The following is a 17,327-nucleotide window of genomic DNA, read 5'->3' as shown; positions in this document are numbered from 1 at the left end:
TTTTGGGAAATTTTAAGACTTTGAATTGAACATTTTTAATATTCTGACAAAACAAATACTCCTGCTACTCTGTCCTGTTGGTTGCCAGGGGAGCGAGTGGATTAGTGGTGCTGGAAAAGCACAGCAGTTCAGTCAGCATCCGGGGAGCAGTAAAATCGACGTTTCGGGCAAAAGCCCTTCACCAGCGAGTGCTTTTGCAGCTTCCTTACTGGTTTTGGGTCAGAGATACAATATACTTGAATATGGCTGAGTATGGAATAATTCTGAAGAACCATGCAGAGCTCAATTTAAAGAACACAAAATCGTAAGTGTGCAGTGGACACTGTAACTATATTCTTTACATTAAATTTTACAGTTTAACGGTGGTAAGGCACAAAATAGAAGATCTGGACATGAAGTCCAAACAGCAAAGGATTAGATGATGATCTGAATACAGTGGGTAACTGTTAGCCCAGAATGAAGCAGAGATGAATACATCACAAGTGTCAATTCAGAGAAGATGGTGCCAGGGTGATCAGAAGATAAATCTAGAGAAGGATGATCAAATATAGCTTTGTAAATGATCCTAGAATTGATATCAGAACCTTTCAATTTGGGAGCAAAGGCCCTGGATTTATGAGGATGTTGAGGATAAATGAACAGAAATCAGGCACGGAGACTAGGTTGTAAACTAATGTTAAAGCTCTTACCTTAAAACTCAGTGGTGTTTATTTCTTGTTTTAATTTGTTTTTTAGATTTTTATTGCTGCTTAGAAGCCACAATGTTTTACCGACACAAAAGTAGTTGTGTAGTCTCAAACCCTTTGCTTGTTGCAAGATTACTCCACCAGTCATTGGCCATATGGTCCCATCATTTCTCTGTTGTCAGCAGCCATAATATGCTGAAGCCATCAGAATGGATGAGTTATTTAACCCACTATTTCTCCACAATTCTTTGAAAATTTCTTGAGCAAACATTGTGAAACTTGAAAGAGTTCAGAAAAGATTTACAAAGACGTTGTCAGGGTTGGAGGATTTGAGCTATAGGGAGAGGTTGAGTAGGCTGGGGCTGTTTTCCCTGGAGCATTGGAGGCTAAGGAGCGACCAGATAGAAGTTTATAAATTCATGAGGGGCATGAATAGGATAAATAGACAAGGTCTTTTCCCTGGGGTGAGGGAGTCCAGAACTAGAGGGCATAGGTTTAGGGTGAGTGGGGAAAGATATAAAAGAGACCTAAGAGGTTACTTTTTCACGCAGAGGGTGATACGTGTGTGGAATGAGCTGCCAAAGAAAGTGGTGAAGGCTGGTACAATTTCAGCATTTAAAGGGCATCTGGATGGGTATATGAATAGGAAGGATTTGGAGGGATATGTTTCGGGTGCTGGCAGGTGGGACTAGATTGAGTTGGGATATCTGGTCGGTATGGACGAGTTGGACCGAAGGGTCTGTTTCCGTGCCGTACATCTCTATGACTCCATGAGAAAACATATTGCCATCATGTTTCATATAATGAGCAGATATGAGGAAAGGTAACAAGTGACAGCAACAAAAAGCTCATAACAATTGATCTTTACATTTGATTAATATGCTCAAATGTTGATTCATTCACCATCTGAGTTTGTTTTGATCTTTGCTCATAATACACGAAAATATCTAGATATGAAAATGACAGTAGTTGACTAAATTTGCTGCAGTTGATGAATGTGCTTTTGATAAACACATTAACCTGAAAATTTGAAGCTTTCCCTGCTGTAATGGAGTGTTTGGAGTTGCAAGTCTTGCACTGATAATTAGAGTTGTTCTAGTGAGGATGTAGCCTCTCTCCCTCTCTCTTCCCCTATCCCTATTCTTGCAAGGCTTTTGGCATCAGAGTAGAGGTACTGTTTTCCCAACCATAGGTGTAACTGGTGAAGGGTTAGTGGAGTTATACTTGATTAGATCAGGCATCTTATTGAAGATTGAAAGTGTCACTCACTTTGAGGGTCCAGGTGAGGATAATGACCTGGAGCAGCAAATAAAAGTGTCCAATTATCATACATTTTTAAAAAGCGTCTTTATGTTCTTTGTGGTGGGGTAGTGACAGGATTGGATTTATGAGAAGGATAGGGCATAATTATTATTAAACAAAAAGAAAATTGTCATGACATGTGAGCTGCTGGGTCAACTAATCCTCGTTGCCCATCCATCATTGATCTTGAGAAGGTAGTGGTGAGCAGCTGCCATGAAACAGAGCAGCCAATATGGCGTAGGCACACCTCCAGTATTGTTAGGAACGGAGTTCCAGGATTTGACTTTACAACAGTGTAAGAAAGTACAGTTTCAAATCAGGAAAGCGTGTGGCTTGGAGAGGAGCTTGCAGTAGATGCTGTTCTCATGTGTCTGCTGCCTTTGGCTTTTTAAGTGGTAAAGGTGGGTGCTTGCAGTTGCTATGTTGAACATGTTGCATCCTCTTGACCTTGAGAACTTTGGTTCATGGTGTGGCTGCATTAAGGCACTTACGTGTCCCTCTTGTTTCAGGCTTGCAGGACTGTTTGATGCAAGTGTTCTCAGTGATACACTATACTGCTGTGGTAGCCAAGAGATTATTCATTGCACTTTGTTGGCAGACATAAAGTTGTGGCAATGTAAAATTGAAGCAATGCTGAGAAAAAAGCACATTATTACAAAAGATCCAGCTACTAAATTGTGTCATTATTTTCTGTGTTTCTGGAAGAAATTTGAGATAAATGTGCTATTGCTGGAATTATCGAGAGTAGACAAAGCAACGCTTTGAATGCACTAAGCAACCATTTGCTATTATAATTGACAGTAGTTTCTAGATTGTAGTGCATCATTATGTTTCCTTTTCTGATTACTGTGCTGCAATGTTTGAACATGTTGAGCCCTGTGAAGTAGCATCTCCAGATCTCTTTCAACTTCATATTTTGGTATTTCAATGTCATTCACACTGTTAATCCATTCTAGAAAATTACGAGCACAAATATCCATACGTTGTTTAGACAATAACTCCTTTGTTCTTTCCCTTACCCCACCCAAAAATAAATTTTATGTACAAACCTTTTTTTGATTGTTCTTGATGTTGACAGAATCAGATAGACTGTCACTTAATTGAAAATCTTAAGACATTTACATAATGGACATGCAGAAGTGCTCATCCTCCCTCAGCTGCTTGTTATCATGCAAAATGCTTAATATGCAGGGTATTCATTGATGGTACAGACCTACTAAAACATGGGGCTATCATTATGCTGCTGGAATAAAGTTGCCAGCTAAACTGAAGTTAACCTGAGAGACTTGTACAATAACTTCAGCCATGTGCAGTGCTACATAGATTCAAGATTTTGTACAAAAATGGGAGAACAGAAGCTGATAACCTGAAGCAGGATCGACAATCTGCTAATTATAAAATCATACCAGTTCATGACAAATAACTGCTTGCTGGGAACATGCTGAGAAGTGACAGGTGAGATTATAAGAGTTGTTAAACATTTCTACCGCTCATGTCCAGACAACCAGCTCCCCCCCACCAACTCCGACTCATGTCTAGACCGCATCCCCACCCCAGCACCCTCCAAAAAACTCTGGCCCATGACCAAAGCCCACACCTGCAGGTCCTTTAAATGTTCTACTTGAGCTGGAATACGTTCCTTCAGAGATGATTCAAGTGCTTCACCTGCACCTCATGGTTTAATCTGTCACATTTTCCCCTCTTCCAGCATAAATGTCTTGAATTGTTCATTAATGTTATCTCTTGGTCACAACCAGTACAAAATCCCTACAAATGTCAGGGAATGTTAGATTTGTGTCAATGAGCAAACTAAACTCTCAAAACCAAACACAGTAACCTTCATTTCTATTAGCAACCTTGTTCAAAGCACTTTCACTCTCTCTCTCTCTCTCTCTCTCTCACTCACACTGTGTGCTGTAAATGTCAAATTCGCTTCGCAGGGTGATTGTGACTCAAGCTGACATTGGTGATTTACGGCTGAATGCACGCTAGAACCACTGGCACACAGACAAAACTCTGTGCTGCTGCTGGCACCCATGCGCACTGCAGGCCTGGGTCTCATGACTTCTGCTGTCCTTAGGAAGCAGAGGTGGAGCATAACACAGGATGTGCAGATTAATGGCAGATTCTGAAGAGTTGGTGAAGCAGATTTCCTTTCTCGGCCTGTGTTGGTCTAAACTATGATGCAGCTGTAGTTTTCTCTCCTTTTTTTAAAATAATGAGTGATTTAGGTGTGAAGGTTTCTGCTTTGGTCACATTTCTTTATTCAGCAAGTCTCTGAGGCCTGTGAAGGTATGTACTGTATGGGTAGTTTTTTTTGGTGGGGACTGGAAAATGTGGGTAGAGCTGCATTTACTCAGCTTGTAGAAGTGAGGCCTCAGTATCATAGAATTCTCTTATTAAGTTTTACATTGTTTGACCTTGCCCCAATTAACTGGTGGAAATTAGTTTTGTAAAGACACAGAGTAAGTATTAATTACGTAGAGTTACAGGGCAAAGAATCACGTTTTACTGTATTTCCTGGTGTGCTTTTAATTTTCCTGAAGTATTAATAAATTAACAACCAAAGTCAAGCAACTTTCTTAAGAAATACTTGATCTGTCAAAAATTTCAGGAAGCACTATAAACAGTTGTGTTTACTTTTAGTGATGAATTTGTTTAGAGCTGCTCAAACATATGCATAATTGATGATTGTGCTTATTTCCACGTCTTTTTACACGTTTTTAAAAGAACAGATGTGTAGAATATTTTTTCACGCGAATTGAGTATCTGAATTAGGAGGGCTCTGTAATGATGCCTCAGCTATGATGGCAAGTTGGAGAAATAGTACATTTCAGCCAGTGGTTCTCAATGTGTTACATTTATTTTGAATTCACCAAACCCACATTCATAGCAGAACGGTGGCCTGGAACAGAACACAGTTTGGAAATAGGGTGATGTGATGCTATAGTGCCAATTTCCCAACCTGTGAGAATTCCCATTGGATTTGTGAATTTACCCTATAATGAAATGAATTGATATTAAGAATTTAAAACAGTACATCTACATCTGGGAATGGATGCACTGTGGAGTGGATCTTTGGGAATAGATGCACTGTCTATTTACCAGTCTCCTCCTTTTAATTAAATTAAAGAAACATGAGTGCAAGCTAAATTAAGTAAAGTTAAGATCTGGATCCCCTAATGGCTTTATTCATTGAAAACAGCAAGTTAGCTGTTACCAACCAGGACAGCAGTAAAGTTGCTATAATCCAGAGAATCATAGGGTAGCTGTCTTATTAGGGAGAATCAACTGGTGATGGTTTAACCTGCGGGACACCACACCGAAGGTGAGGGATGAGGTTGAGAAGGTGGGGAGGGAATTGAACTTGTGCTGTCGGTGTCACTTTGAAACACAAGCCAGCCATCCAGCTAACTAAGTTACATTTACCAATAATGTTACAGTGATTATTTTCAAAGGTAACCCATAAACTGGGAAGTGATTTGGGACATCCTATCAATGTGGAATGTGCTATCACTAGGATCAATTATTACCATCTCTGGTAAATTAACTCTGTTCCTACTGAAGTTTGCCTGATGCTGAAATTCTCTATTTTGTTACCTCTAGGCATGACTATTTCAATGTACTTCTGATCCTCCCAAGTTTTATTCTAATCTTAGAAATGTGAGATCTTCCAGAAGTTTTCACAGCCCATGTTTCACCTGACCTACAAAATTAAAATTTCCATCCTTGTTTTCAAATCCATCCGTCCATCGCCATGCCCTTTCCAATCTCTGTCATCTCCTCAGCCCAATAACTCTTCATATATCAGCAATCCTCTAATCCTAGCCTGTTTCAATCTCCAGTTTCGATCACTTCACTATTAGTGGCCACGTCTTCAGCTGCAGAGCTTAAGCTTTTGACTTCCCTTTCTCACCCCTTTGCCTCTTTCCCCTTACCATGTTCTTAAAGTGATGCCCCTGAAAACTGATCTCCTTGTCCAATGTGTTGGCCATCTGCCATAATATCTCCTTTATGACTTGGTGTCATGTTAATGCTTTATAATGTTTCTGTGAAGTACTTTGCATGGGGTACTATATAAATACAAGTTGTTGTAAATAAATGAAAATTCTTCTTCACAGATCTTTAATTGAAGTGCACTGTCTGAATATTGAGTGAAGGCAAGAATAGGCTTGGCTATGAAACCCCCTTGAGGCTGATTAGCTTGTCAGTACTCCCTATCAGGGTTCATTCATGAAAAATTGCTATTTGGGCAAGATATCAATGGATAACTGGTGTCTATTGAACTGTAGAGCAACAGGAAGTCAACACCTTCAGGGTAGCATAAAATGGGAAAAAATAATTGTAACTAAAATCATTTGTATGATTATTGAAATGTTTCAAGAAACGCCTTCAAAAAATAACAGGATTAAGCATCCAGTGGATCACTTAGGATGTAGTGTGATACTGAGATGCACAAACCAAATCTGATCACTAGACTGCTTTTTGTTACTCGGTATCAACCCAAACAACAATGAAATACTGTCATCAGCACCTCCAATGAAAAATAAGGTAGATAATTATTCAGTACATTTATGTAGCTATGAGTGAAATTCTAATGTCTGTTACAGTTGAATATTGGGCACATTTATTCTAATATTGCATGTGATCCATGCTGCAGGAATCAGACTGGCAACCAATAGACACTTACTTACATTATATTTCGAAAGTTTAATGAACTGTTCCTACGCAATGGTTTCAGTTTTCTAACATGTTGAATTAAATGTTTTTCTTAACAGAAAGCTTGGACCGGGTGCTGGCAGGTGGGATTAGATTGGGTTGGGATATCTAGTCGGCATGGACGGGTTGGACCGAAGGGTCTGTTTCCATGCTGTACATCTCTATGACTCTATGACTCTAAAGCTATTTTAATTCATTCAGTAATTATGGTGTATGGCTGTTCTGTGTTAGACGGAAAATGAAATTGAGTAATTTTACAATAAGCAAAGTTATTGCAACTCTTATGTGTATTGTGTTCAATTAAGAGTTGACGTACTAGGTGCAGAACTTTGCTCAATGGGAGACTGCTTTAGGTGATTGATTACAATGGTCAGTAAACCTTATTTGCAGCTTTAAAAAAATATTTTATTAAAATGAAGAACTTCATTAAGTCTTGCATCCTGGCTAAACTGACTTTTGCCACCAATTGGACAGGTAATCCAGAAACCTTGTCTATGTTTTAGAGACATGAGTTCAAATCTCATTATGGTCTAAATGCAGTAAAATTTGGAATTAAAAAAAAAGCGAGTCTGACGGTGACTGTGTAACTATTGTCACTGGTCACTAAGAACTCATTTAATTCATTAATGGCCATTCAGGAAATTTGCCATTCATACCTGGAATGGCAACCATTCCATCAACACCGCGCAACTCATGTAAGAATTTAAAAATTATTAAATACTCATTTCACAGTATACTGTTGGTATAAAAATATCATATTTGAGGTCAGTGAGTAAAAGCAGGAAGCCATCCAAAGCTACCCAGGAATGTGCCAAGTCTGATCCATGACTGCCGCTGAGTTAACTGACATCAGTTGGTGGATGATAAAGAGGAAAATGATGAGGCACAAGGAGTTCTGAAGTGGTTTTATTTAGTCACTCAATGGGATGTGGTTATCACTGGCTAACCCAGTATTTATTCCTTACCTCAATTGCCCTTCAGAAGATAATAGTGAGTTGGCTTCTTGAACTACTACGTTCCATATACTATAGGTACACCCATAATTTGTTAGGAAAGAAGTTCCAGGACTTTGACCCAGAAGTGTTGAAGGAAACAGTTCCAAGTCAGCTTGTTGAGTCGCTTGGAGGAGAGCATTCAGGTGGTGCCATTTAAACAGATTATGAACCACGTTTCCTGATTTTAGCTTCTGATAAGAAAAATTGTGTGCTTAGATTAGTTTAGCAAAATTAATTCTGCTGTTTGCATTTTTTCTGAATTTTATCTTGAACCTTTCTTTGGAAATATTAATAATCCATCCTTTCTTCAAGTGTTTTTGAGACAGTCTGTCTGTGAATTTTGATAAAATTTTCTTCTTGTGGCTTATGATGATGCCATCTTTCACGTTGTACAGCTGCAAAAATGCAAGGTCTGCTTTAATTCTCACACAATCCCTGGCAGCTCATGAGTTGTAACATGTGACAATCTGATATTGCTGACAGTGTCAGTAGTAGCTCAGTTGATAGCTGTCTCATCATTGGGCCTTATGGTTGTGTGGATTCAAATCAATTTCAGTTTCATAACTTGAGGACACAATTCTAGGCTATTGGCCCAGTTGAGGGATTGAGAGACAGCATCTTTCACAAGCAATCTTATTTTTAGGGTCTATCTGCTCTCTTGGGTGACATAAAAAAAATTCTCATGATACTATGTCAAGAAAAGAGCAAGAGAGTCATCTCTAAAGTGCTGGCCAAAACTTACTCTTCAGTCAACATCACAAAAACAGATTTTCTGCCTATATTGTCTTTGTGGTAGCTTGCTATGCACAATTTGGCTGTTGAATTTACAACATTACAAGTGACTACTCTTCAAAAATACTTCATTGCCTGTAGAATGCTCTGGGATTTTCTAAGGTCATGATAAATAATGTATAAATTCAAGATCATAGGTATGTGCTAAATATTCTTGTGTTTACAATATAGCTTGACCACCTGGGTAAGTTGCTAGAGGTCATCCACTCCTTGTAGGATTATGGCTTAGCAAGGAATTAGTTTTATGAGAAGGGCAGGATGGAGAAAGAAACAGAAAGAGGAACAGTTTCATTCAATAAAGATTAGATTAGATTAGATTACTTACAGTGTGGAAACAGGCCCTTCGGCCCAACAAGTCCACACCGACCCGCCGAAGCGCAACCCACCCATAACCCTACATTTACCCCTTACCTAACATTACGGGCAATTTAGCATGGCCAATTCACCTGACCTGCACATCTTTTGGACTGTGAGAGGAAACCGGAGCACCCGGAGGAAACCCACGCAGACACAAGGAGAACGTGCAAACTCCACACAGTCAGTCGCCTGAGGCGGGAATTGAACCCGGGTCTCTGGCGCTGTGAGGCAGCAGTGCTAACCACTGTGCCACCATGCCGCCCACTGTACATAAGATGTCTCATCCTATGTACTGCAAAGCTCAGCCAAAATGAGATCCAATTTTTGCAGTTATCCACTAAATATTTGTGCAAGACAAAAATATTTGGTTTGGTCAAACAGGTATTTTATTCTGAAGCCATCCGCTACTGTTGAAATTAGAGATGTGAGGTCTGGCTGCCTTACCTGAGCTTCTGTTTAGGTTCTGTTCCTTATTGGTTAACTGCTCCAGTTAACAGTGTGTGTCTGATTTATACAAATTCTGTTCCTTGCATAGGGTTGGCCTCATATATTTGCACTTTTTTTCCATTTGTCACCCTTCTCAAACCATTATTCACTATGTGCATTCCCTGCTGCTGTTTTATATTGACATAGTAACACTGCCACTGCTCTCAGATCTCTGCTGCATTTCTAGTGATGTCTTCAGGGTTCCACAAGCATGGAAACAGTTGTGATTTCTGATTTATTTTTAGTACAAGTCTTCATTGTGTCAGCTCAAACTGAATCACAGATATTTATCTGATCCTAACTTATGATGGAATTTCAAGGGTTTGTTTTTTCCTTATTTTAAACCAGTACCTATTCAGTTACCTTATCCTTAAAAGAGATAAAGGAAAGGCTGGGTAAGTGATTTTATAAGCTTCACTGTGTGTATGTATCTGATTCTGAATATGAACATTTCTGTCCCCCTTTCTCTCTGATTCATTAATTCCCTCCATTTTCAGATTATCTGTGCCAGCATCTTGTGCAACGGCCATAGTTGTTTATTTATACAATTTGTACATTCCCCCTTTCCTCCATCTCCCTTCCCTCCTCCCTTGTATAATGTTAGGATAATCCTACCATAGTGCAAATGAATATTAGTTTTAGTGCAGAATGTTGTTCTGAATCACAATTTTCTTGGTTTGTGCAGTCCGTAGCTACTGACACTTTAGCTGATGCACTTGGAGGATTTGACCTCATTACTTCTGAGAATGTACAGGATGATCACTATCCAGCAAGCCGTATGCGACAGTGCACTTCTGTGCGAACAGAGAGAACAAATTCAGGCTTGACTGTGGCATGTTTCATGGTTAAGTTATTCACTGACAACCATTGTTTAAGTTCACACGTCAGGAAGGGCCACTTAGACAAGATGTCAGAAGACTGATGTCACCATGAGTATCAACTCTGGGTAATAGGTATGAGTTATATTGTGCTCTGTATCTCCTCAATCAAGAATGGTAGTAGATACAGTTGAAGGAAAAACATACATGATTCAACATTTCTCATGTATACTTACTTCTTCCATCATCATCCATTAGGCAGGCAGAAAATTTCTCTGCAGCTCCCTTTTTCATTACCGAACATGAGATACATTTACTACAGATGAAATTAAATAAAGTCCTCTGTTCTGCTGTGTACTATATCAAACTACTTTCATGTGTCAGCTTATCTTCCACCATGCATAAAAAAGAGATTAAAAGCTCCTCACATTTGCACGAATTATCATATGACTGAACCCAAGTATGCTAGCATTGCTTTCCTCAACTTAGCATGTTTCAGTAATGTGTATGGGGTTCCATCGTAGAAAAACAAAACATTTCTATGAGTTTATTAAACTGAAGGAAGTAGTTATGTGGGGGGACATAAATTAATAGATGTGTGAAGATAAATATTTTTGTCAGTTATCTTTAGGGAGGGCATATGAACAGAAACTTCATAAAGCCTTTTGTTAATTAGAATAAGCAGATGAAATATTCTTCAAGGTAATGTATGCTTTGTGATTCCTGGGAGGAATAACATTGATAGGGTTAGTGATCTCTTGTGCTCCTCAACCAAGGTTTCACTCTCATCTAGACAAATTGGATGAAAATCATATATCTATTCTAAAAATGTTAAATCTATCAGACTCTACTCTGGTTCTTACTGGACAAGGTTGAAGCAAATATTGAGCTCAAGTACATCCTCAAGTTTAATAAATGGAATATGATATTGGTTTGTTTTGGAGTTGGTACAGGAAGTTGAGGAAGGGACTTCTTCTGGAAATGAGTTTGAGATATGTGGTTTGAGCAGTGAAAGGGAAGGCATCTAAGCTGAGCTTGTATAAGCCTGTGAACAGAGAATGGCAAAGCCTTCCATTTCCCTCAAAATATGATGACATACTCATTATACGGAAGTCAAGAAGTGTGCAGATATCCCAACTCCTACAATGAAATTTGTTGACACTCTGGTGTGTTGAAACAGTGTATTCAACATTTTATTGAACTATTTTAGAATGTTCTGCTGGAAATAAAAACCTTTCCCAATATCGGAACTGTGGATGAAAGCAATTTGTTTTGTGGCCTGTTAATGTGTTACAATATAAATTTCAATGCAGCATAGCTTAATTTAACACAAATTCCACCTTCAATAAGAGTATTGAAATGGTAGGATATTTTTGTAAAAGCAAGATTAATTACTTTAAAACTACTTGAAGTGGAAATGCTTCAACTTTGCTATTCCCAGAATATTTCCCTTGGGTCTCTTCTGTGTAGAATCAAAAAAAGATAGTCTGTAGCAGTGATGGTATAAGATCATAAGTATCCAGGAACAAATACTTCAGCTTCACCTGCAGTGTGAATGGTAACCTTCATTTTCTCTGATTTGGAGATGCTGGTGTTGGACAGGGGTGTACAAAGTTAAAAATCTCACAACTCCAAGTTATAGTCCAACAGGTTTAATTGGAAGCACACTAACGTTCGGAGCGATGCTCCTTCATCGGGTGGTAGTCTACCACCTGATGAAGGAGCGTCGCTCCGAAAGCTAGTGTGCTTCCAATTAAACCTGTTGGACTATAACCTAATGTTGTGTGATTTTTAACTTCATTTTCTCTTTAAGGCAGTGACCAAATACCTTGCGTAGTGCAATCAAAGGTTTTCCAGTGATGTTCCAGATTGAATCCGAGACAAGTGTAGGTTACCATAGTAGTATGGAATATTAAGAACATAACCAGTGTTTCAATGCCTTTAGTCTTGGGAAGGGAAATTTCTGTTTTGGTTTTTCTAGATTTCTAGGCAATGTCAACTGTTAATACACCTGTTTGATGATGAAGGTGATGCACCTTTTGCTGAATAGCCTAAAGCTATTTACTTTTCAGATTCACACTTAAATGAGGTGCTGGACACAAGTTAGAAAATTTTACAACTGTATCCAAGTGTTTTCATAACAGTCTGTGTTTTGGAAGTGGTGGAAATATTGAAATATTATTTTAACAATAAATAATTTGCCTTAAAAATTTAATTTGACAAATATATTACAAAATATTCAGTTATCTCTGAACATCTCTTTTGCTGATGTAACTGTTTAATACAGACAACTGAAATGAGAAAACCTTTTGTCTGGAATTTCTTTTTTGCCTTTTGAATGTACTGCTGACAATAATGGAGCACACAGGCCCAACTTCAGTTTCCATTGAAAATACCATTGCGTTTGGAGGGAGGTGCTGATTAATTGGTTCCAATTGATTATAAATCTGCTCTGACAAATGAATGGCAATAATCAATTTGTCGACTTGCTATTAGAGCAGCCAGTTACAAGTACTAAGCTCATGTATTCCCTCTGCATCTGGAAAGGACCGCTGACAGTGTTTATGGAACAAAACAAACACCAGTTTATTTCCCATTTTGTCTTCCGCTTGCTAACTAATTTACATGTGTATTGGCTGAATACTGCAATTTGGAGTAACTTGGTTCATTCCTTTTGCTGACCTATTGCTGCAATTTGCCCTGTCTATAAGAGAGGTTCAGTCCAGCACCTCATTTGCTTTTGATTGAAATGTGTTCGTGGAGGACAGACACACCCTGACTCTCTAGTGTAAGCTTCTTTCCTTTCCTCTTATTATCAGGTCTGGTTCTCAGAGTCTGCATTGGTAACCGTGTGCTGTTTTTTTTTACTATTGGAGTGGTTGAGAAAGTGACCAAAATGTTAACTCGTTGTATTACAGACATGAAATAAGTAGAAAATTGATTAAGAAAATTGATCACATCTAATAGGAAGAGTCTCATCATTCTTGAGATTCTCAGTTGAAAATAGGATTAGATGATAAAACTGCATAATTGCAATGTGCTGAAATGAGTACGCCAGACCCTTTTTCATTTAACAGCTGTGACAGGCCATTAAGGCAAGTGTTTTTAACTGTTTAATTTTACTCAAGAGAATTTGTTGTTGTGCAAAGCCATGTGGGAATGTGAAAAAAATGGTGAAGAATCCCTCGGGCCACTTTTGCTTGGCTTCAAGCAGCCATATCCAGAGTGGCATTGGCAGAGGTCAGGGATTAGGTCATTTGAATGACCTCTTCAATAAGGAATAGTGCATGGTGTTGGGGGAGCCTAAAGGGAGAATTATTTTCAAACTGGAGAAGGGGATATTGGTGGATCAGTTTCAATTTATACTGTTGTAGTCTATTCCCACAGTGAAACTGTTACTTAACACCAATCCAGAATTCATACTTGTCTATCATTTTTTAAAGCAGTTCTGTCAGTTTTCTTCACTTTCTATCAATGGGTGGTCCAGGCTAAAACATGCTGCAGTGTATTTACAGTAAAATGGGAAGATTTCAGTCATATTGTTTTAAAAAAAAAGGAACTTACAATTATATAACAGTTTCAGATCTTTGGGATGTCCCAAAGATCTCCACAATCAGTGGTTTACTTGTCACTTGTTCTGTGGCCATTGTATGCAATGAGACTCTATAAACAGCAGTGAGATGAATTACCAATTAATATATTTGGGCCCCTTTTTCAGCATTTACCAGATATTAACAAGATTAAGACATTTTGCACCAGTGAGATCTTTGTAATGATTAGTGCTCAACTGAAGATAGGATTTTGAGGAGCCAAGAGTTTGGAGTGTAATCAGGAAAATGGAGCTCAGACCACAATCATATCTTTATTTAATGGTGGGGAAGACTGAAAATTGCCTTCCCCTGTTCATATGTTCCTAAAAGAAATTCGCAGTATTGGTCATTTTAACTAATCTCAGCTGGCCACTACACTTAATGTCAATAATTCCCCTCTTAACCTGAAGAAAATTAGCTGTGTTTCACTATTCTAATTGCTGTCTAATGACCCTTGCTTCAAAGTTCTTTAGGGTAGGCAATGGCCGAGTAGTATTATCGCTCGACTGTTAATCCAGAAACTCAACGACCTCCACTCCCGGCACCTTCCCCTGCAACCCCAAGAAATGCAAAACTTGCGCCCACACCTCCCCCCTCACTTTCCTCCCAGGGAGCCTTCCATATCCGTCACAAATTCACCTGCACCTCCACACACATCATTTACTGCATCCGCTGCACCCGATGTGGCCTCCTTTACATTGGGGAGACAGGCCGCCTATTTGCAGAACGTTTCAGAGAACACCTCTGGGACACCCGCACCAACCAACCCAACCGCCCCGTGGCTGAACACTTTAACTCCCCCTCCCACTCCGCCAAGGACATGCAGGTCCTTGGCCTCCTCCATCGTCAGACCATGGCAACACGATGCCTGGAGGAAGAGCGCTCAACTTCCGCCTAGGAACCCTCCAACCACAAGGGATGAATGCAGATTTCTCCAGCTTTCTCATTTCCCCTCCCCCCACCTTATCTCAGTCCCAACCCTCGGACTCAGCACCGCCTTCTTGACCTGCAATCTTCTTGCCGACCTCTCCACCCCCACCCCCTCTCCGGCCTATCAACCTCACCTTAACCTCCTTCCACCTATCGCATTCCTAATGCCCCTCCCCCAAGTCCCTCCTCCCTACCTTTTATCTAAGCTTGGCACACCCTCCTCATTCCTGAAGAAGGGCTTATGCCCGAAACGTCGATTCTCCTGCTCCTTGGATGCTGCCTTACCTGCTGCGCTTTTCCAGCAACACATTATTCAACTATGATCTCCAGCATCTGCAGTCCTCACTTTCACCTAATGTCTTGGGGACCTGAGTTTGAATCTGCCACAAAAGATAGTGGAATTTGAATTCAATTTTTGAAAATCTGGAACTTAGATTAGATTACTTACAGTGTGGAAACAGGCCCTTCGGCCCAACAAGTCCGCACTGACCCGCAACCCACCCCCTTACATTTATCCCTTCACCTAACACTACGGACAGTTTAGCCTGGCCAATTCACCTAACCTGCACATTTTTGGACTGTGGGAGGAAACCGGATAACCCGGAGGAAACCCACACAGACACGGGGAGAATGTGCAAACTCCACATAGTCAATCGCCTGAGGCGGGAATTGAACCTGGGTCTCTGGCGCTGTGAGGCAGCAGTGCTAACCACTGTGCCGCCCGTAAAGAATCTACTGATGACTATGAAATCACTGCCGGTTGTCAGAAGAACCCTTCTGGTTCAGTGATGTCCTTCAGGGATGGAAATCTGCCATCGTCGCCTGGTCTGGCCTACATGTTACTCCAGACCCAGAGCAATGTGGTTGACTCTCAACCACCCTTTGAAATGGCCCAGCAAGCCATTCAGTTGTACCAACTGTAATAAAGTCTCAAAAAAATGAAACTGGGTGGATCACCTAGGCACCAGCAAGAGCAATGGCAAAAGCAGCCCTATTGATTCTGCAAAGTCCTCATTACTAACATGTGGAGGTAACTGCCAAAATTGGGAGAGCTGTCTCACAGACTAGTCAAGTGACGTAGAGTTGTGGGGTCATACAGCATAGAAACAGTCCAACCAGTCCATGCTGGTCATAGTCTCAAATTAAACTAGTCCCACCTTCCTTCTCTTGGCCCATATGCCTCCAAACATCTCTTGCTCATTTACTTCCCTAAATTTTTTTTGTATGTTATAAGTGTACCTGAATCAACTACTTCCTCAGGAAGTTCATTCCACAAGTGAACAACTCTGTGACAAAATAATTGTCCCACATGTCTTTTTAGAATCTTTCGCTTCTCGCCTTAAAAGTATGCCACCGTAGTCTTGAAATCTCCCACCTTGGGTAAGCCAGAGGATCAACTCTGGTTCAATGGAGATTGCAGGAATGCATGCCAGCAGCAGCACCAGGCATACCTGAAGGTGAGGTGTGAACTTGGTAAAGCTACCATACAGGACTGCTTGCATGCCAAAGAGATCAGAGCTAAGCGATCCCACCACTAATGGATCAGACCTAAGCCGTGCAGTCCTGCCACATCCAGTTGCGTATGGTAGTGGACAATTAAGCAACTCTTTGAAGGAGGAGGCTCCACAGATATCTCCATCCTCAGTGCAAAAGATGAAGCATTTGCAGCAGTCTTCAGCCAGAAGAGATGATTGGATGATTCATCTCGACCTCCTCCAGTGGTCCCCAGCATTACAGATACCAGTCTTCAGCCAATTCAGTTCAGTCCATGTGATATCAAAAAGCAGTTGGAGATACTGGATACTGTAAAGGCTATGGGCCCTGACAACACTCCGGTAATAGTGCTGAAGACTTATGCTCCAAGATTTATAACACTGTCATCTACCTGACAATGTAGAAAATTGTCCAGCTATGTCCTATACATGAAAAGCAGGACAATTCCAACCCAGCCAATTACCATCCCATCATTCTACTCTCGATCGTCAATGAGGTGTCACCAACTGTGTTATCAAATAGCACCAGCTCAGCAATAACCTATTTAGTGATGCCTAGTTTGAATTTGGCCAGGGCCACTCAGCTCTTGATCTCATTATGGCATTGGTTCAAACATGGACAAAAGAGCTGAATTCCAGAGGTGAGGTGAGAGTGATAGCCCTTTCCATCAAGATTGCATTCAACCAAGCTTGGCATTAAGGATCCCTGGCAAAACTGGAATCAAGGGGGCAAACTCTCTGTTCTTTGGTCTCATATCTGGTGAAAGAAGATGATTGTGGTTGTTTGAGGTAAATCATTTCAGCTCCAGGACATCTTTGCAGGAGTTCCTCAGGGTAGTGTCCTCGGCTCAACCATCTTCAGCTGCTTCGTCAATGACCTTCCCTCCATCATAAGTTCAGAAGTGGAGATGTTCACCAATGTTCAGCACCATTCATGACTCCTCAGACACTGAAGCAGTCCAGGTTGAAACGCAACAAGGTCTAGACGATGTCCAGGCTCTGGCTGACAAGTGGCAAGTAACATTGATGCCACACAAATGCCAGGCTATGATCATCACTAATAAGAGACCATCTAACCACTGCCTCTTGACATTTAATGGTGTTATCATCACTGAATCCCCCAGTATCAACATCCTGGAGGTTACAATTGACCAGAAAC

General features: G+C 40.3%; 1 protein-coding gene and 1 long non-coding RNA gene across 6 annotated transcripts in view; one reads left to right on the top strand and one right to left on the bottom strand.

Moving 5' to 3' along the window:
- The window catches only part of raraa (retinoic acid receptor, alpha a), a 583,661-nt gene that overhangs the window by 204,328 nt on the left and 362,006 nt on the right, over positions 1-17,327 (top strand). For 2 of the 5 annotated variants that reach the window (XM_087977799.1, XM_043674901.2), the window contains exon 1: positions 4,118-4,280. The exons of 2 other annotated variants lie outside the window; for them this stretch is intronic. The gene's annotated coding sequence lies outside the window, so the exon portion shown is untranslated. Of the gene's footprint in view, positions 1-4,117; positions 4,281-17,327 lie in introns of those variants that run through there. One more of the 5 variants, XM_043674914.2, reaches the window with a different exon arrangement.
- LOC148141750 (uncharacterized) overlaps positions 1-17,327 on the bottom strand; it is a 28,114-nt gene that overhangs the window by 9,096 nt on the left and 1,691 nt on the right. The gene's annotated exons all lie outside the window — the stretch shown is intronic.

This window comes from Chiloscyllium plagiosum, unplaced genomic scaffold (assembly GCF_037043375.1).
Source record: "Chiloscyllium plagiosum isolate Xiang-an unplaced genomic scaffold, Cpla_swu_hap1 HiC_scaffold_32, whole genome shotgun sequence".
In the NCBI taxonomy this organism is placed as follows: Eukaryota; Metazoa; Chordata; class Chondrichthyes; order Orectolobiformes; family Hemiscylliidae; genus Chiloscyllium; species Chiloscyllium plagiosum.
The sequence above is the reverse complement of the archived record's forward strand: the minus strand, read 5'-3'. Positions and strand labels throughout refer to the sequence as shown.